The 22,144-nt window shown below is 41.8% G+C and overlaps 1 protein-coding gene across 1 annotated transcript in view; it reads left to right on the top strand.

The window, feature by feature from the left end:
- Positions 1–22,144, top strand: part of LOC144502531 (zinc finger protein 618-like) — a 118,115-nt gene that overhangs the window by 45,129 nt on the left and 50,842 nt on the right. Inside the window, exon 2 of the mRNA XM_078226602.1 lies at positions 7,532–7,659. The gene's annotated coding sequence lies outside the window, so the exon portion shown is untranslated. The remainder of the gene's footprint in view (positions 1–7,531; positions 7,660–22,144) is intronic.

The raw sequence follows: 22,144 nt of genomic DNA, 5'->3' as shown, positions 1-22,144 counted from the left end.
AAGAGCAGACAAATTATCCCTGTAGCCCTGGCCAGTATTTATTGCTCAACCAGCATCATATAAAAAAATGTTTATCTGGTCATTATCACGTTATAGTTTGAGAGTTTGCTGTGTACAAATTGATTTTATAATTCCTAATTACAACAGCCATTATACTTCAAAAATATTTCATTATCAGTAAACCACTTGAGACATCTTGTGATTGTGAAAAGAGCGAAGTAAATTAAGTCTCACCATTTAATTTTAATAAAACTTGAAATGTTGCCTGCTCCAGATTGGAAACAGCATTTAGTGTTTAATAATTTAGATGAGGCAAAGGCTATGAAGTCTACTCAACAGGCTTGCAAAACTGGTGGTGGTTTCATTAAAAATTAAAGCTGCAATGACGATTTAGTAATTCACAGGGCCGTGAGTTTGGTAGCTCTAACAGCAAAAGTGGAGAGGGAACATAAGGGAGTAGGATGGGTGATGGGGTAAAAGTATGGGGATTTGGAAAGAAAAGACATATGTATACAGGTGACAAACAGTGTAGATGCAAAATTGGTGAAAGGAAATGTATTAAATTAAAAATAAAACTTGACACTAAAGGGAAAATTGGAAGCAAAGCAAAATGATGACTCCGAAGATGTGTGGCTTAGGTTGATTAGCCATGCTAAATTGCCCCTTAGTGTCAGGGGGATTAGCAGTAGGGTTAAGGGGATAGGGCCTGGGTGGGATTGTAGTTGGTGCAGACTCAATGGGTCGAATAGCTGTAGGGGTGCTATGATTCTATGGCGGGTAGATCTGTTTTTTTGCCACAGTGCCATCTAATGTTGGGAGAATTGGAAGTGTTTTGTACAACAAAAATTTGCATTATATTAAATCAATTATCATAACCCCTTTATCATACTGTATATTCAGTATTTTGCAAGAAGACTGTACTGCTAACTTTATTTGATTACCTTTGTTCTTGCCTTCAACCTCTCCGAACAGTTTGATAATATTTTGGCTGCCAGCTACATATGGTGCAGTTTTTAAAAAATTGAGGGAAGTACTTTCAATTCTCTTTGATGTTTCCTTTGCTCAGATTTTACAGTCTTAGTGTTATAAATGTATTTGAAGATTCATGTTTTTTTCCATACTCCTGGTAAATAAGAATTAGTGCGGCACAGTTCTGGCTGCTTGCAGTGTGTAAAAGATGTAAGGAAACCACTTTGAGCTTTATAAGAGGCTTTTAATCCTTTTGATTGTGTTTCATCTGCTTTGATTTTATTGCTCGGTGCCTTAAATGTGCCTCAAGCTTTCCCCATTTTTTTATGCTCTCAAATAATTAGTGTTGCATCATTGTTGCTCCTGGCTACTTTCAGTGAATTTCTTTAAAATATACATTGGGAGCCTTGCAGAGTTTTATTACTGTTCTGATTGCACTGTTTTTGTGACTTTATCATATTCAGGGGTTGCAGTTATTTTTCTGCTGTTGAAAAGATCAGCGAATGATAATAAAATCTGCTACCAGTACAGTGTAATAAAAAAGCAATTGAAGACGAAAACAGTGCTATCTGTGGTAGCAACAGCAGTTTTTAAAAAAACTGTTAGGAGATGGTGCCAATGAGATCTGTTAAAGGTTATTGGAGGATATGGGTCATGGTATTCATAAGTTCTATCATTTATGGATCAACATTTTTCCACAACACCAATTTTCCACGATAAATTCCTTTGTTCACTTTGTATTTGTTTATCAGCCTGTAATTGCATTCCATTTCACTGTTATCCACGTCTCGGTTTTACATCTAGCTCCTCAGCTTTTAGTGCAGAGGAATATTTGTTACAATCAACTCTACTTCTCCAGTGGATTGCAGTGAATTTTAACTCCTTATGCATGCAACACCATGGCAGATAAGTTGGTATGTATTGGAAAGATCTGTGTATTGAACAGTTTTCTATATATTGAACAGTTCCTGTCATCACATTTCAGCTATCATATTTGTTTGTAATACACTCAAAATGATTTGAAACCACAGGTCATGTGCAAAGGAACTCCAGAAACAAGAAATACAAGACCTTTTAGTCTGTTAAATGGCCTTACGATGTGCATTTTTAAAAAAACAAAGCCATAGTTATGACATACAGCCTGAACTCTAAATGAACTCGTTTGTTGTTTGCTTAAGAGTAGTTTGGTTTCATAGTTTTTCGAGGGGCACCACTTCATCTTGGCAGCAGAATAATAAGGTATACTGTATCTGACATAAAACAAAATCATCTGACTAGTCCTAAACCAATGTCATGGTAGAACCCTGCTAGTAACATTAAAGCAGCATATTAGTATGCATTGGTGTCATGCCTTGTTACAATTATAAATTGCTCTTCAAACTGCAACCCAAAGCCCATAAACATATTTTGATCTATTAGGTTGCCTCAACAAACACCAGTTAAATTCACAGTACCCTCAGGTTGTCTATCCTTGAAACATTTAGAATTTGGCCTTAAATATAGCTGTGCCTTAGCAGAATATTGCATAATATATGACATGGCATAATGCTCCTCTCATTAAATAATGTACCATCTGATTTAGTGAGCAATGTCACAGGAATATTATACTCTGTCAAATATAAATTAGATGTGTGTATCTATATGACTGCTTTCTTGAATGAATTTTTAAAAATCCAATTCAATCAAATCAAGTCCAATTCAGAGTCTCAACAAGTGAGACATTCCCGATCCAAGCTGACAAGACAGGGCTCTCGCCTCCTGTCTTGGGCTTGATCTACATGATCCAAGCTGATTGGAGTAGGTATTGCACCTCCTCCAAGGCTTGATCTCATTTGCATCTTAGCCAAAAGGCCGAGATGTCGCTTTTAAAAATTGCTTCAAATGACACTAAAATGTAACCTAATGACTTCAACCAAGTACAGCGTGTCGACACTTGATCTTAGCCAAAAGGCAGAGAAGCAATGGTACAGTCAATTGGTGGTCAAGCTGCAAGCCTGGTTGACAATATTAAAGCAGGAATTTTGTTGCAGAGAGGGATCTCAGATACACCTATATAAATATTGTATCTGGCTGAAAGCCACCTGACGAAGGAGCAGCAAGCGCTCCGAAAGCTAGTGGCTTTTGCTACCAAATAAACCTGTTGGACTTTAACCTGGTGTTGTGAGACTTCTTACTTTCTTACAACAGTCAGGATTAGGGGTCAATCATGATAGAGCCAACCAATCAGAACTAAGCTAAATACATTTTGATGGATTGAGTTATACTTGGGGGTAGAGGTTATGGAAAATCTGTTTATTGGCAGTAAATTTGATACATTAACTTGCATCTTGGCCTTTCCACAGTACTTTGGTTGAGCTTAACTGTATAGTGGAAATAAGATTTCCAGAAACTGCTAGTGAAGGAGGACCATTTGATTCCATATTCTGAGCAAAACTGTGTCCTGGAAGGTAATTACCTACAACAGCATTCAATTGCAGTCACGGTAATAATTCATCTCACGTTCCCTACAGTGCAGAAGGAAGCCATTTGGCTCATAGAGCCTGCACCGGCAGCAGGCCCTATCTCAGTAACCCCGTGTAGTTACCCTGCTCATCCCCCTGAATCCAGCTGACCAGTCAGTGAAGGAGAGAACTGAAGGCACCCCAGATACATTTTTAGGTTTATTTACAAAGTTAAATATTACAAGCGTACACCTTGATGGTACAAGGACAATGGGACTCGCTTTTAAAGTTTTGGGTAAGGGGGGGTGGGGGAGAAGTAATATTTTTGTGCAGCATAGTAAAGACCAGGAACATGCTACCTACATGGGTAGAAGATCCAAGAGATGCAATGAATGTTTGTTTTTAAAAGGAAATTGGATTGACACTGGAGGGGAGGTAAACTTGCAGGGTTTGAAGTGGGGTAATGGGACTGATTGGATTGCTGTTCAGAGAGCTGGTATGGACTTGATGGACCAAATGGCTTCCTTCTGTGCTATAATGAATCTGACCTATGACTGCTAACCAAACAGCCAAAGTTTTAGTCTGTGTCTATTTATAAGGGGCTCAAGTAAATCCCCAGTTAGTGCTCACCTGTATACAGTTAAGAACAATTAATATACAATTAACAATAATGACAGAAAAGGAAGAGATCAGATGACAAATGATTGAGAACAGATTGGAAGAAAGAGGAGAGCATGATTGAAGCCCATGACAGAGGGAATCAAGAAACAAAGAGCAAAGTGACAGTGGGGCAGAGATTAAAATTAATGTAGAAAGGCAAAAAAACTAAATCGATAGGAAATGTATCACGGTTAAAGTAAATTGAGGACTGAAAACAAATGTGAAAAAACATATTGGTGGAACAGAGCCAGACATCTCGACTAAGTCAGAAAATAGACAAATGGATGAGAGATTTAGAAGGATAGAGAGATCTATGCAAAGATTGTCAAACAAAGAAAACATGCCATAAGCAATGTCACAATTATCTATTAGGAAATATTAAAATTTAAAGAACACAGCAGTGTTTTCTGTGGTTTGTTGTAGAAAATGAGTGTCCTGGTCATGAGCAAAATTGTCAATTTGTTTATTTAGCTGTTGAATGAATATCCTTTTGTTATATAGCATGAGAGAAAATGAAACAATTAACATGAAGTGCATTTTTGCCTGAAGTTTCATGTAACTGATAGTACATTGCTCTTTGAGGACAGCCAGCTGAAATCAAAAGTATTGTATTAAATGTTATGCAGTTAATGACTCCTAAGATCTGTTTGACTTAACAGTGATACAAAAATGTACAATTAAACACTAATGAAATAGTTAATTTGCCAGGATATGAAATGTAAATGTGTTCCATATTCTTACTACTCATTCGTCTTTGATCCTTCTGCAGCTTTTCATAGCTAATAGAAAGAAATTGAACCCATTTCAAAGTGTGTCCCTGTGACCATGGTGAAATTAGACTTTACTCTTTTAATAAAGTCAGATAAAACTGCCATGGAAGTTTTGATAATGTAGCAAAATTATATGGTGCAGTAATTTAGATGGTTTCCTCCCATTTCATATTTTGTGACTGTAAAGTCTTGTTGATTGCAGCAAAAAATCTATAAATCTGGCTGCAAGATGTGAAAGGGGTCAAGAACCACTGTTTTCCATCTTCAGCAGTTAAACACCTGCTTCTGTTCAACAATTTGATACAGTAACTGAGTTGGGATCAGGAACTTGTTACAGGTGGGAATCTATTATGCTAACACTACCTCTTAATCACTTATTATTGTTTAAGATTCATTGTGTTAGGAAATACCTTGACACATTCAGGCCCAAATGTTCCTTGAAACTTAATATGTAGGTTGCACTGAACACTGAAAATATTTTCGGACTTCGTTACCAAGTGTGAATGTAATTGACCGATGTATAGACAAACTTGAGTGACTTCAAGTATTTTCTAAAACTCTCACTGGATGCATGCGTAGTGGAAATTATTTGTGTTCCGTGATGTTGTTTGTGCCATATGTAACTTGCCACATGTTTCTGGTTATAGCCATGCTTTGTGATTTTAAGTAGGTGACTCCTTTCTTATTGGGTAAAATTGACATGCTCTGGTAAAATTTTTACAGGTTGTCATTTGTGAGAACAACATGCAATTTTATTTTTTAAACCTCAGTTTGCAGACAACACAAAGATCGGACAGATGGTTAACAGTGAGGTGGAGTGTCTTGGGCTACAAAAAGGTATAGACGGAATGCTTAAATGGGCAGATAAGTGGCAGATGGAATTTAACCCTGAAAAGTGTGAGGCGATACACTTTGGAAGGAGTAATTTGACAAGAAAGTACTCGATGAATGGTGGGACACTAGGAAGTTCTATGGAACAAAGGGACCGTGGTGTGTTTGTCCACAGATCTCTCAAAGCGGAAGGGCATGTTAGTAGGGTGGTGAAAAAGGCATATGGGACACTTGCCTTTATCAATCGAGGCATAGATTACAAAAGTAGGGAAGTCAGGTTGGAGTTACATAGAACGCTGGTGAGGTCACAGCTAGAGTACTGTGTACAGTTCTGGTCACCACATCAGAAAGATGTGATTGTACTGGAGGGGTTGCAGAGGAGATTCACCAGGATGCTGCCTGGGATAGAAAATGTAAGTTACAGAGAGAGGTTGCGTAAGCTTGGGTTGTTTTCATTGGAGCAAAGAAGACTGAGGGGTGATCTGATCGAGGTGTACAAGATTATGAGAGAGATGGACAATGGATAAGGAACAGCTGTTCCCCTTAGTTGAGGGGACATAGATTCAATGTGAGGGGCAGGAAGTTTAGGGGGGACGTGAGGAAAAACCTTTTTACCCAGAGGTTGGTGACAGTCTGGAATGCGTTGCCTGGGAGGGTGGTAGACACGGGTTGCCTCTCATCCTTTAAAAAGTATCTGAATGGACACTTGGCTAATCATAGCATTCAGGGCTATGGACCAAGTGCTCGCAGATGGGATTAGGTAGGAGTTCAGATGTTTCTAATGTGTCGATGCGGACTTGATGGGCCAATGGGCCTCTTCTGCGCTGTATGATTCTGTGATTCAAGCTGCGTTGCCTGGGCTGTGCTCAACAGCATTCTGAATTGTCAGACTTGATGGATTCTTTATAACAAAGTTTGTTATTCTGATAAACTTTTTAAATTTTATTGAAAAACAAATTGATTCCTTATTTTCATGCAATTCGCGAAGTTGAGCTTGTAACCGAGAGCATGACAGATTATCACATCATGCCTGGTCTAGCATGGGAACATAAGTGCTCAATAAGGTTAGGCTTGCTGAATCAGGCTGCGAAGGAGCAGGGTTTGGTGTCCTCTGTTTTCTCTGGGCCCTCTTCTCAGCCAGCCAAGCTGCTTGTTTCTGTTCATATCTTCCAATGCCCTTCTGAAAAGCCAGCCTCCAGAGGTCTTGGCCACCAGCAACTGTCTCCAGTTGGCAGTGTCAATGCCTGCCTGCCTTCATACCTTGCTTGCAGGTGTCCTCATGAGGAGATATGGGCATCCAGGAGGTCATGACCCAGTAGCCAATTCACCACACTGAATGTCTTTAGGTATATAGCCATTATCTAGCCAATGAATATGGCCAAGTCAGTGCAAACATCACTTCAGCAAAATAAGTGCATGCTGATGTAATTAGCATGCTCCAGGTGAATTAGTGACCTGGTCCGGTCAAGGGATGCTGAGGATAAATGTGAGACAGTGAAGGCAGAAACTGTTCCACCTTTTCTCCTGTCTAGCCTATCCAGGTCTCATCACTGTAGAGGAGTGTGCTAAGACTGCAAGCTTCGTAGACCTGCAGTTTGGTGTTTGCAGTCAGGATGCTATTCACACTTTCTTACCCAGCTTGGACTTAACTGCTGTGCGCAAAGTGTTTATGATGCATGTATTGATTTCAACATCAAGTGTCAGATAGCTGGTGATTGTGGAGCCTAGATATGTGAAGCTATCAACAATACTGTCAGTACTCCTAGTATAGCATCTGAACCATGACACCTGTCTTGTAATGCTGATCATCAAGCCAAACTCTTTACAGCCATGAGAGAGTCTGTCCATTTTCCACTGCAGGTGTTCCTCAGGATGGAATGTTCAAGTGGCATCATCAGATTAGAGCAACACTCTGATAAGGATTTGGTGCATCTTTGTCGTGGATCTCGGGCAGACAATGCCGAGCAGCTTTCCATCAGTTCTGGTATGTAAGTAGATACCCTTTGCAGCAAAGTGAAGAATATGACAGTGTCAGTGTTTCACCCACTGCAGATATAGTTTTGATGTCGCTCTGTCATAGCTGACCGTAGCCATTATATTGTCATGGAAAGAGAAGATCACATGAAGCCGCTTCAGCGGCTAGCCAATTTTCTCTAGCAGCTTAAATAGACTGTCTCTACTCATATGGTTGAATGCCTTGGTGAGATTGATAAAAGCATTATATAGCGGTCTCTTTTTTGTTCACTGTGTTCTCTTGCAACTGCTGAACTGAGACGATCATATAGGTTATAGACCTTCTAGTTCTGAAAACACAATGGGCGTAGATGTGTTCAGCCAAGATCTGCAGTCGGACTAGGGCAAAGTAGACTAGTTTGTTTCTCCACAATGCTCAGCCGTTTGATGCTGTGGCAGTTGTTGCAATCGCTGAGGTTATCCTTGTTCATATATATCATACATTTCCTGGCGCATTGGCCCTCTCTCCAGCATGGGCAGAGAAATTTGTGCAGATGCTGCAGGCATGCTAGTTTCCAGTGCTTGATGAATTCAGACTGTATAGCACCTGCAATTGGAGCTTTACCCATGTCAGACAACTCAGTTGTTTTGCTAAGCTCTTCCAATGTTGGATCAATATCCAGCTCTGCCATGACATATGTTTTCTACGGTCCAAATGTTTATTGCGGTTGGTTATGACCTCGCTTGCTGTTGCCGATGGACTTGTTGCATTTTTGATCCCTTCTTCATGCATACCCTGACTTTTGCTGTTTCAAAGAACATCTGGATATTCTGGCAGGTTGTAACCAGTAGTCATTGGCACACTGCCTAGCTAGCAGTCTGTTGGACTTGTACTTGAGCAGCTTTTTGTGCATTTGGCATTTTCTTGCTCTGATCTCTTATAATTAATAATAGCGGACTACTTGGCTTCAAAGATGGGTTCCATCACATTGATCTCAGCCTCAAATCAGTCAGCATATTTCCGCTTCTATTGATGAGAGCACAGTATTGTTGATTATGTCTCCGTCTGTTTTGTTTGTTCCCGCAGTGTAGGAATGCCCAAGAGCACCTTTCGATTTGAATTGGAGTTGTTGGTTTTTATCTGAGTGGGCAGAATGGCTGAAGTTGATGTGAGGATGGCATTTCTGCTTTGAATTAAAACACTTCAAGGATTGCATCCTCACCCAGGTCATACCTGGGAGTGATCTGTTAAGTTGGGTAGCATGGTCGGTGCAGGCTTGGAGGGCTGAAGGGCCTGTTCCTGCACTGTAATTTTCATTGTTCTTTGTTGTTTGCTGTGCGTGTTGCGAATGCTGTTCAGAGACGCATCTGGTGATGATCAGTTCTGGATGAAACAAGGGCTGGACTGACATCTTAGCGTTCCAGGATTTAGATGCTTCAGGTGAGATAGCGAGGGTGACAAAAGAGGTGGGGGTGTTGCTTTACTGATTAAGGAGAATGTCACAGCTATACAGAGGGAGGACACCTTGGTGGGATCATGCAGTAAGGCCATATGGGTAGAACTCAGGAACAGGAGCTGTGCAATCACACTGTTGGGGTTGTACTACAGACCTCCCAACAGCCAGCGTGTAGTGGAAGAACTGATATATCAGCAGATTATGAGATGATGTAAAAACAACAGGTTTGTTGTGATGGTCGATTTTAACTTTCCCAATATAGACTGGGATTCCTTCAGTGCAGGGGGTTGGACAGGGCAGAGTTTGTTGAGTGTGTCCAAGAGTGCTTCTTGAGGCAATATGTAGATAGTCCAACTCACGAAGGGGCTATCTTAGACCTGGTTCTGGGAAACGAGCCCGGACAGGTGTTTGATATCTCAGTGGGGGAAAATTTTGGGAACTGTGATCACAATTCTATAAGTTTCAAGATGCTTGTAGAAAAGGATAGAAGAAGTCCCAGAGTGAAAGCACTAAACTGGGGCAAGGCTAACTGTGACAGTATTAGGCAGGAGCTAGGGAATGTAGACTGGGGGCGGTTGTTTGAGGTTGAATCCACATCTGATATGTGGGAATCTTTTAAAAGTCTTCTCGGCCTTGACGCAGGACTCTGTGCTCTACGGGCTGTTTCCGGGGACGCACACCGAGACAAATATCAACTGCTGCTGGAGGGTCATCAACTCGGTGAAGGACGCGCTTTGGTCCGCCCGAAACTTGCTGATCTTCCAGCTGAAAGAATTGTCCTCGACCGAGTGTTGCAGACTGGCACATTCCAAGGTCCAGGACTACGTGCTCAGGGACGCGCTCAAGCTTGGGGCAGCCGCCGCCAAGGCACAATGGGGAAAGGCCACCGTGTAAAGCGTCTCAACCGAGGCAGACCGAGGGCCGGGTAACTGCAGAATACCCTCGGCCTGCGTAACTGTGTGCCAACCTGAAAAATAACGGCACACAGTAAACTCTGACACATGTATATAGTTTTAAGAAATGAAATGTAACGAAATGTAATGTTTTTGTAAATAAGCACTGTATTGTACTGTAAAAATGATTCTTTTTTGCACTGTTTATGACTTTTGGATCTGTCATTTTGCAATGTTTTATTGGAGAGCTTTTTTTGTGAATAAAGTATACTTTTGAAATTAAAAAAAAATCTTCTCGGCCTTTTGGCTAAGATCAAGTGTAGTATGGTCGGCAGCCCATGGTCGGCCGCACTTGGTTGAGGTCATTAGGTTACGCTGAGGCTTCATATGTTTCATATGAAGCAATTTTTAAAAGCGGCATCTCGGCCTTTTGGCTAAGATGCAAATGAGCTCAAGTCTTGGAGGAGGAACCTCCCCCTTCTCCAATCAGCTTGGCTCATGTAGATCAGGCCCAGGACAGGGTGGTTTGGTCGCTCGCCCTGTCTTGTCAGCCTGGATCTGAAATGTCTCAACTTGTTGAGACTCTGAATTGGATTTGATTTGATTGAATTGGAAAAGTATTAAAAAAAAGTCATCTCGGCCTTTTGGCTGGGATCGGGTGTGGTGTGGTCGGCAGCCCATGGTCGGCTGCGGTTGGTTGGGGTCGTTGGGTTGCACTGGGGCTTCATATGTTTCATATGAAGCAATTTTTTAAAGCGGCATCTCGGCCTTTTGGCTAAGATGCAAATGAGCTCAAGTCTTGGAGGAGGAACCTCCCCCTTCTCCAATCAGCTTGGCTCATGTAGATCGGGCCCAGGACAGGGTGGTTTGGTCGCTCGCCCTGTCTTGTCAGCCTGGATCTGAAATGTCTCAACTTGTTGAGACTCTGAATTGGATTTGATTTGATTGAGTTGGAAAAGTATAAAAAAAAGTCAGTTAACAATTCAGGGCAAGTATATCCCTGTAAAAATGAAAGATAAAGATGGCAAAATTCAGGAGCCCTGGATGATAGAGATTGTGAAATTAGTGAAAAAGGAGGAGGCATGCATAAATTTCAGGAAATTGAAAACAGATGATCATAGAATCCTAGAAGCCCTATAATGCAGAAGGAGGCCATTTGGCCCATCGAGTCTGCACCAATCACAATCCCACCCAGACCCTATTCTCCTTTCCCCGTAACCCCATGCATTTACTCTGCTAGTCCCCCTGACACTAAGGGGCAATTTAGCATGGCCAATCCACCTAACCCGCTCATCTTTGGACTGTGGGAGGAAACGGGAGCACCCGGAAGAAACTCACGCAGACATGGGGAGAATGTGCAGACTCCACACACAGTGACCCAAGCCGGAAATCGAACCTGGGTCCCTGGCGCTGTGAGGCAGCAGTGCTAACCACTGTGCCACCTTGCCACCCAATGCTCTTGCTAAGGCTCTTAAGGAATGCAAAGATAGCAGGAAAGAGGTTAAATAGGGACTTGTGGCTAAAATGGGTAATGCAATGTCCTTGGCAGCTAATATTAAGGAGAATCCCAAGGCTTTTTATGCGTATATAAAGTGGAATGGGATAGCTAAGAAATGGATGGGTCCACTCGAGGACAGTAGAAGGAATTTGTGTGTGGAGCCAGATGAGGTGGGTGAGGTCCTTAATGAGTACTTTGCATCAGTATTCACAAAGGAGAAGGATGTGTTGGATGATGAGTGTACAAAGGAGGGTGTTGACATTCTAGGACATGTTGGGATAAAAAGGGAGGACGTGTTGGAGGTTTTGAAAAACATTAAGATGGACAAGTCCCCAGAGCCAGATAGGGTCTATCCCAGAATACTGAGAGAGGTGAGGGAAGAAATCGCCTTGGCCAAAATCTTTATTTCCTCTTTAGCCACAGTGAGGTACCAGAGGATTGGAGAATAGCTAGCATTGCTCCTCTGTTTAAGAAGGGCAGAAGAGACAATCTGGGAAATTACAGGCCTGTGGACCTTACATCAGTGGTGGGGAAATTATTGGAGAAGATTCTTGGCGACAGGATATACTCGCATCTGGAAGAGAATAGGCTAATTAGCAATAGGCTGCTTGGTTTTGTGAAGGGGAGCTTGTGTCACTCAAACTTGACAGAGTTCTTTTGAGGAAATGACAAGAAAAATTGACCAGGGCAATGGATGTTGTATACATGGACTTTAGTAAAGCCTTCGATTAGGTTCCTTATGGCAGTTTGATAAGAAGGTGAAGTCATATGGGATCTGAGGTGAGCTGGTAAGATGGATACAAAACTGGCTTGGGCATAGAAAGCAGAGAGTACCAGTGGAAGGGCACTTTTCTAACTGAAGGTCTGTGACAAGCGGTATTCCACAAGGATCAGTGCTAGGGCCTCTGTTGTTTGTAATACAGTGGAACCCTGATTTAACGCGACCCGATTTAGTGCAAACTCGGATATAACGTGATGAATCATTTGATCCTTCTTTTTCTGCAAAAAATTGGCTAATTTAGCGCGACCCTGCTCTTTTCGCGATAACATTTTATGGACCCCAACCATCGCGTTATAATGGGGCCGCACTGTGTATATAAATGATTTGGAGGAGAATGTAGGTGGTCTGATTAGTAAATTTGCAGATATAAAAATTGGGGAAGTAGCGGATAGTGATGAGGATTGTCAAAGGATGCAGCAGGATATAAATCAGCTGGTGACCTGGGCTGAAAGATAGCAGATGGAATTTAATCCAGACAGATGTGAGGTGATGCGATTTTGAAGGTCTACTGCAGAAGGAAAGTATATGGTAGAGCTCTCAGAAATATTAGCATACAGAAGTATCTAGGCATGTAGATCCACAATTCCCTGAAGGTGGCAACCAAGGTGGTGTATGGCATGCTGGCCTTCATCGGTCAGGGCGTTGAGTATACGAATTGGAAAATCATGTTGCAGCTGTATAAAACTTTTTGGTTAGCCCGCGTTTGGAGTGTTGTGTACAATTCTGGTCACCATACTACCGGAAGGATGTTGGTGCAGAAGAGATTTACTCAGGATGTTGCCTGGTTTGGAGGATATGGACTATGAAGAAAGTTGAGCAAACTTGAATTGTTTTCATTGGACTGTCGGAGGATGAGGGGGGACCTGATAGAGGTTTACAAGATCGTGACAGGCTTGGATAGAGTGGATAGTCAGAGCCTTTTTCCCAGGGTCAAAAGGTCAATTACTGGGGCATAGGTTGAGAGTGGGAAAATTTAATAGAAATGTAATCACCCCTGAAAACCTTGCTTTCTAATTCGAGGAACAAAATCATGTTTTGAACAAACTGCTGCTTCATAGCTCCAGGGACCCAAGTTCAATTTCAGCCTTGGGCAACTTGGATGGAGTTTGCACATTCTCCCTGTGTCTCTGTGGATTTCCTCCAGGAGCTCCGGGTTCCTCCCACAGTCCAAAGATGTACAGGTTAGATGGATTGGCCATGATAGATTGCCCTTTAGTGTCCCAAGATGTGTAGGTCAGGTGACTTAGCCATGGGAAATATGTGAGGTCAAGGGGATGGAATGGGGCTTGGGTAAGTTGCTCTGTCGGAGAGTCGGTGAACATTCGATGGGCCAAATGGCCTCTTCTGCAATATAGGGATTCTATGACGCACTGTTTGCTTTATTAATCATGTGCAATTCTATTCCTGATTAAGACAAAGGTGAGTTGTCCACTCCCAGATCTGTTGAAGAAATCTGGGATCACAGTGGTCTGGAGAGTTTGTTGCTATGCTAACTGCTGTTGAGAAGAAAATGGATCTTGAGTGCAGCATTCGAGCAGCAGCTACAATGGGAGCTGAGGGAAACGGCTGGGGCTTGCCGGGTGGACTGTAGCGTGCGCATCAGTGCTGGCAGCCGCAGCACACTTGCACCCTTCTCATGACACGCTAGTGTACCACAGCACAGCGGTTGGGAACACTGGAATAGATTGCTGAACTATGTATCCAGAATGCTAAATAGAACATGTCACATCTTGTGACAGGTGCAATTTGATTGGAATGCTATTTTATGCCGCATAACCTCATCTAATACAGATTTTATGGTATATAATAAAGCCCCAACAACTTTCGCCAGCAGAATTTCTTATTATTTAGAAGAATTTGTTCCAGCAACAAGCAAACAGTGTTATAAAGTTTTTCTCTATTTCCCCCGGTAATCTTGAGCAAGATTGAGACAGATTAATAAATATGTACTATATGATGTAATTTCACAACAGTATGAGTATGCAGTTTATTTAACTTGGAAACTGGATATTAAACTTCTCTCAGCCAGTTGGTGAAGGTGGAGACCAGAAGTCAGTTTTACTTGATTTTAGATTTATTCACAAAGTGAAACATTACAAATGTGATCGAACAATGCAATATAGATGTTGTCTTATATCTGTGACTGCCCACATGGGTTCCCAACCATTGCCTCTTGGGCTGTATTTTTAGAGCAATGGAAGGGAAATGAGAAACAATTCACTCCAGGCAACACTCTACTAACGATGAAAATAGGTCACAGAAATATGCTCCAGTAGTGAATATGGTGAAACATGGGGCTTTGGAAGAGCAAGCTCATGTAAACACGAGTGAAGATTAGATTAAGGATTAGAAAGCTAACAGTTTACCTTTAATTTATCATGAAGTGAAGACAAAATGATCAACCATGATCATAATGAATGGCGGAGCAGGCTCAAAGGACTGAATGGCCTACTCCTTCAAGTTGCCAACCAGAAAGCTTTTTGTGTCAATGACAACAATAAGGCATTCATTTTCACATTGACTGAACTTTCATCAATGTGACAGCATTAGCATTTCTAAACTATGACTTGTCTTAAGTGAAGAATTTATTTTTGATAAATTAAAATAATCTGGTTTTTAGAACTATTGAGAATTATTTAAAATATATATGCTTTATGCCTAGCACACATCCAACACAGCAGACATTACACTTATGTAAGCCTCTTTTTAGAAAATATGTTCCAATGACCTTGATCAGCTTTAGCAGCAGTTCCAAATGCTCACTGAAAAATCGCTGCAATTGATGATTTTGCATCCACTGGCTTAAAGGGGTTGACTATTAAAAATCACAACCGTGCTGCGTTCTCTAGACTACCTGTGAACAATGCCATGGGACATTTTCTGGTAAATAACTGTCTAATGTTTATCATAAGTAGCAGTTAGAATAAAAAGGGAAAGCCGCCTATAATAAATTAAGACTATTCTACAAAGACTCATAGACTAGACTCAGACTCCCTACAGTGTAGGAAGCCATTTGGCCTGTTGAGCCTGCACCAACAACAATTGCACCCAGGTCTATCCCTGTAACCCCACATATTTACCCTGCTAATCCCCCTGACACTAAGGGGCAATTTAGCATGACCAATCCACCTAACCTGCACATCTTTGGACTATGGTAGGAAACCAGAGCACCCAGAGGAAGAAACCTGCAGACGCGGAGGAAAAGTGCAAACTCCACAGTTGCCCGAGACCGGAATTGAACCTGGGTCCCTAGCGCTGTGAGGCAGCAGTGCTGACCACCATGCCACCCCCCCAAAGGTAAAGTCACTGTAGTCCCAGATGACCATATGCTGCTCTCCCCTTTGAGGCGGAGAACTGAATGGTGGTGATTTAACCTGAGGATTATCACAGCTTAGACAAGGCTGAGAGGGCCTTCATGAATAACTGCTGCCGGTATGGGAATTGAACCCACGCTATTGGCATTGTCTGCATCACAAACCAGCCATCTGAGCTAACCAACCCCCATAAAGTAACATCACTTCAAATTTGAACATAATTTGTACGTGGTCTCGGTGCTGTGAAGAGCTGAGCATACAAGACTGCCCTCTCTTGGAAGAAAATGTGAATTTTTTTCATTCTTGTGGATGGGGAAACATTTATGGTTCAGTGCCGAGGTTAATTATCCGTTCAACAGCTTCAGCTGACACATTGATTGGTTTATGATGCCACCACCAATGGAGCATTTGTGGCAGGAGTTTAGTCTGTGGATGATTGTCTGACTTGGATGGCCACAGTCACAATTTGAGTTCTTCATGTGGAAAAAGTGGCCACCCCACCCCTGGCCCATTGTCAAGCATGGAAGTTTTAAATCTGGGACTTTATACACCTGGGTCAGTTACCAGGTTGCGGTTGGTGATGTTTGCAGTCAGCCAGGAGGTGTACCATTGAGAGGTGAGGCTGCCATTAGTCTGTAAGGTGTGCTGTGTTTCAGTAGAGGCTACAGGATTTCAGATGAGTAAATGGGTTTTTTGAGATCATGTGTCAATGAAAGAGCTTTGTTTGCCTTCAGCTGATGGTGTTCTTTGAGAAGGATGTTTTCCTTGCGGACATCAGGAGGTTCAATGTGTGTTTGCACTGAAAGCCAGTTGAGCTGCGTTGGTCTTACCATTCCAGAAATGATCCTCATGACCGTCCAGAGGTGGATGTTTATACCACCTTTGTATGGTGGATCCTGAAGCAGGTTGAGAAAGTAACCGTCACATGGACCTCTTGTTAAATCACAGAATTACAGGATTTTTGCCGTGTGGAAGGAGGCCATTTGGCCTATTATTCTTGCACTAGCTCCAAATAACCATTTTTTTGCCTTCTCCCCATATCTTTGCATATTGTTCCTTTTCAAATAGCAGCATAATTCCTTTTTGAATGCCTTGATTGAACCAAGTTTTAAATCTGTGCCCCCTCATTCTCTATCCTTACATGAATAGAAACAGTTTCTCTGAGTCTACTTTGTCCAAACCCCCTCATGATTTTGTGTATCTCTATGAAATCTCCTCTCTGCTTTCTCTCCAATTTCTAAGGAGTTCTAGCTCCTCCAATTATCTGACCTCTTAACGGAAGTTCCTTATCCCTGGAACCATTTTCATGAATATTTTCTGCACTTCTATCTTTGCATGTTTCCTAAAGTGCAGTGTCCTGATTTGGATGCAATGCTCCAGGTGAGGCCAAGCTAGTGTCTTCTACAAGTTTAACATAACCTTCTTCCTCTTGTATTCTATGCCCCTATTCATAAAGCCTAGAAATCTACATATTTTTAAACTGCACCATCAACCTATACTGTCACCTTTAATGACACATGCACATAAACATGCTCCTGCACCCCTTATAGAGTTGTACCCTTTATTTTATGTTGTCACTCCATGTTCTTCCCACCAAAATGAATCATTTCATATTTCTCCACATTGAACATCAACTTCATCTGCCATCTGTCCTACCATTCTACAACCTGTCTACAGTCTTCTGAAGTTCTACACTCCTCTTCACAGTTCATATCACCTGCAAACTTTTAAATTGTGCCTGGTACACTGAGGCCTAGATCATTAACATACATCAGGAAAAGCAAGGGATCCAATGTTGCCCCTTGGGGAACTCCACTACAAGTCTCCCTCCAGCCCGAAAAACATCTATTGCTTTGTCCTGTTATCCAGCCAATTTTGTATCCATGTTGCTACTTTCCCCTTTTATCCCATGAACTATAACTTTACTTGGATCTGTCGTACAGCACTGTATCAACTGTCATTTGGAAGTCCATGTGCATGAATATTGTGTTCCTCAACTTTGATATCTTTTCAAAAAACTCCAAGTTAATTGAACACAATTTTTCCCTTAAGAAATCCACATTGGCTTTCCTCAATTAACCCACATATGTCCATGTGAATGTTATTTTGTCCTGAATTATTATTTCTAGGAGTTTCCCCACCGCTGAAGTTAAATTGACTGAGTCTGTAGTTGCTGGGCTTATCTTTGCACTCTTTTTTGAACAAGGGTGTAACATTTGCAATTTCCCGGTTCCCTGGCAAGCACCTCCAAGTGTAAGGAAGACTAAAATTTATGGCCAGTACCTTTGCAATTTTCATTCTCACTTTCCTTTGTATCCTTGGATGCGTCTCACCCAGTCTTGGTGCTTTGTAAATTTTTAAGTACAGAAGGTATGCGCTATCTCCACTTTATACATTTTAAGGCTTTCGAGTGTATTAATTTTTTTTTCAACATAGCCTGAGTAGCATCTTCTTCCTTGGTAAAGACAGGTGCAAAGTATTCACTTAATACCTCCACTATGCCTTTAGCCTCCCTGCTTAAATCCCCTTTTCGATTCCTAATCAGCTCTGCTTCTCCTTTTACCACCTCTTTACTATTTATATGTCTATACCAGATTTTGTGATTCCCATTTATATTAGTTGCTGGTCTCTTTTCATATTTTCTCTCTTTATTTCTTATTTGCCTTTTCACCTCCCCTTAAGCAGCTTCTATTTTCAGCATGGCTCTCAATTGTATTTCCTACATCTGTTGAAAGTATACTTATTCTTCCTCATCTTAATTTCTATCTCTGATCATCCAGAATCTCTGGATTTGTTCACCCTGTAAGAAGTCTCACAACACCAGGTTAAAGTCCAACAGCTTTATTTGGTAGCACAAGCCATAAGCTTTTGGAGTGCTGCCCCTTCATCAGGTGAGTGGGAGTTCTGTTCACAAACAGGGCATATAAAGACACAAACTCAATTTACAAAATAATGGTTGGAATACGAGTCTTTACAGGTAATCAAGTCTTAAAGGTACAGACAATGTGAGTGGAGAGAGGATTAAGCACAGGTTAAAGAGATGTGTATTGTTTCCAGCCAGGATAGTTAGTGAGATTTTGCAAGCCCAGGCAAGTCGTGGGGGTTATAGATAGTGTGACATGAACCCAAGATCCTGGTTAAGGCTGTCCTCGTGTGCGGAACTTGGCTATTAGCCTCTGCTCAGCGACTCTGCGTTGTCGTGTGTCGCGAAGGCCGCCTTGGAGAACGCTTACCCGAAGATCAGAGGCCGAATGCCCGTGACCGCTGAAGTGCTCCCCAACAGGAAAAGAACACTCTTGCCTGGTGATTGTCGAGCGGTGTTCATTCATCCGTTGTTGTAGCGTCTGCATGGTGTCCCCAATGTACCATGCCTCGGGACATCCTTTCCTGCAGCATATCAGGTAGACAACGTTGGCCGCGTTGCAAGAGTATGTACCGTGTACCTGGTGGATGGTGTTCTCACGTGAGATGATGACATCCATGTCGATGATCCGGCACGTCTTGCAGAGGTTGCTATTCATCCTACCTTACCCTTTCAAGGGAATATACATTGTTGGTGACTGTGCCTGATTATCTCTTCTTTGAATGTAACCTACTGTTCAGCTACTGTTTTTCCTGCCGACCTTTTACTCGTGTTTATTTACCCCAGGTCCATTCTTACCCCATTGAAGTTGCCTTTCTACCAGTTAATTATTTTTACTCTGGATTGTTCTTTGTCTTTCAGTCTAAACTTTATGATACAATGACTGTTGTCCCCTAAATGTTCTCCTTCTGACACATTATGCACTTGTCCCACCTCATTCCCAAGAACCAGATCCAACTGTGCCTCCTATCACATTGGAATGAAAACATCCTGCTGCAGAAATTTTCCTGAACACATACTTGCCCCTCTCTGCCCTATACACTGCAACTATAATGTCAATATTTGGGCAATTGCACCCCCACCCCCCCCAAAAATTTGCAATTTCCATGCAACTTTGTTCCTCTATATCAATCCCACTGGCCTGTAGATGACACTCAGCAATGTAATCCCTTAGTTCTAGCCAAATAGATTCTGTCGTGAAGCCTCGGGGACACTGCTCTTATTACCGCCATTCATGCCCCTTCTTCTTTTCCTGTCTTTCCTGAACACCTTGTAATCAGGAATACTTAATATCCAGTCCTGCCCTCCTTTGAGATCCGTCTCTGTTGTCGCCACAACACATGCAGATCTTAGCCTGTAACTCACCAGTCTTATTAAGCATACTCCTGTGCATCCACGTATATTTGCACTGTAGTTCTGATTTATACTTTATTACTTTCTCCCTCATTCTGACCCCCACCTAATGGTTTCTATCATAGTGCTATCTCTCAGCATATTGTGCACCTGGTATTCCTCTCTGATATTATAGTACTAGCAAAACACATCGCAAAGAACACAGTCCCGCCTCTAATTAGGTGCAACCCACCTTGCCTGCGCAGATTCCATCTCTCCTTGAGCCGGTTCCCAATGTCCCAAGAATCTAAAGCCCTCCCTCATGCACCATCTTTTCAGGCATTGCATTCATTTGTGTTATCCTCCTATACTTGCGTGTGGTACTGGAAGTAATCTGGATATTATTTTTAATTTTTTGCGTAACCCCATAAATTCTGATTGCAGGAACACATTTGTTTTTCTATCTATGTAGTAAATGCACATTGATTTTCCAGCCCCCAAACTATTAGTATCAAGAAGGCGACCAAACCTTGACCTCCAGGTCAAAGCAGTAAAAAAAACAGCTGGAAATGATGCATGGAAAGGTTGAATTGTTTTATAAGTTTTTAGCAACTTTTGATGAGAATTGCCCAAGGCAACTACTTCACTAAAATTGGATTTTTGAAAGGAAGATAATTGTGTTAAATTTGAATTCAATGTATGCTCTGATAATAAAACATCATGTGCTTCTGAGAGCTGCACTAAATTGTACTGTTGAGATTTGATTTATTATTGTCATGTGTATTAGTATACAGTGAAAAGTATTGTTTCTTGCACGTTATACAGCCAAAGCACACCATACATAGAGAAGGAAAGGAGGGAGTGCAGAATGTAGTGTTACAATTATAGCTAGGGTGTAGAGAAAGATCAACTTAATACAAGGTAGGTCCATTCAAAAGTTTGATGGCAGCAAGGAAGAAGCTGTTCTTTAGTCAGTTGGTACGTGTCCTCAGGCTTTTGTATCTTTTTCCTGACGGAAGAAGGTGGAAGAAAGTATGTCCGGGGTGTGTGGGGTCCTTAATTTTGCTGGCTGCTTTTCAGAGGTGGGGAAGTGTAGACAGTGTCACTGGGTGAGAGGTTGGTTTGAGTGATGGACTTTGTGAACAACCCTTTGTAGTTTCTTGACTGGATTTACTGCGGATGCTGGAATCTGAAACCAAAAGAGAAAATGCAGGAAAATCTCCATGTCTGGTGGCATCTGTAAGGAGAGAAAAGAGCTGATGTTTCGAGTTCAGATGACCCTTTGTCAAAGCTTTGCCTTTGCTCAGCTTTGACAGAGGGTCATCTGGACTTGAAGCGTCAGCTCTTTTCTCTCCTTGCGGATGTTGCCAGACTGCTGAGATTTTCCAGCATTTTCTCTTTTGGCTCTGTAGCTTCTTGCTGTCTTGGACAGAGCAGGAGACACTGATGCAACCAGAAAGAATGCTTTCTAGGGTGCATCTGTAAAAGTTGGTAAGAGTCGTAGCGGACATGCCAAATTTCCTCAGTCTTCTGAGAAAGTAGAGGCATTGGTGAGCTTTCTTAACTCTAGCGTCAGCATTGTTTCTTTTGAAGTTGAATTTATAAAACAATTATAAAATAAATCATAGATCATAGAATCCCTTCAGTGCAGAAAGAGGCCATTTGGCCCATCGAGTCTGCACTGACCACAATCCCACCCAGGCCCTATTCCCTTATCCCTACATATTTACCCACTAATCCCTCTAAACTACGCATCTCAGGACATTAAGGGGCAATTTTAGCATGGCTAATCAACCTAACCCGCACATCTTTGGACTGTGGGAGGAAACCGGAGCACTCGGAGGAAACCCACGCAGACACGAGGAGAATGTGCAAACCTCACACAGACAGTGACCCAAGCCGGGAATCGAACCCAGGACCCTGGAGCTGTGAAGCAGCAGTGCTAACAACTGTGCTACCGTGCCGCCCATCTGCAATGGATAATGTCCAAATTTCACATTCTTGTGCGTTTTTAATCTTTGGAGCAAGTTATGAAATATTAATTACCAGGGTGATTTAATTGCTAGCAGACATCAATAATTTGGCAGCCCAAAGCTTATAATGACCACTTGCTTCGTAATTGTCGGAAGAAAACTGCCATTTGTGGATATGAAGGTGTGGACATTTTGTTCACGATTAGGCATTTTACTGAACTAAAAATTTGCCATTATTTAATACATTTTAAATTTCCAAAACTTGTTCATCAAAAATAAATGGTTTGGAAGATTTTTTTGAATAAATCCAGTGTGCAGTGTTTTATTTTAGTGCTCGCAGTGTTTTGTTGCTTTTCCTTCATAGAACTGTTGTGGTCAACTGTGGTCAGTTGTATACTTTAAAATTTCC

Source organism: Mustelus asterias, chromosome 13 (assembly GCF_964213995.1).
Source record: "Mustelus asterias chromosome 13, sMusAst1.hap1.1, whole genome shotgun sequence".
Lineage (NCBI taxonomy): Eukaryota > Metazoa > Chordata > Chondrichthyes > Carcharhiniformes > Triakidae > Mustelus > Mustelus asterias.
This window is presented reverse-complemented; position numbering and strand designations above follow the sequence as displayed.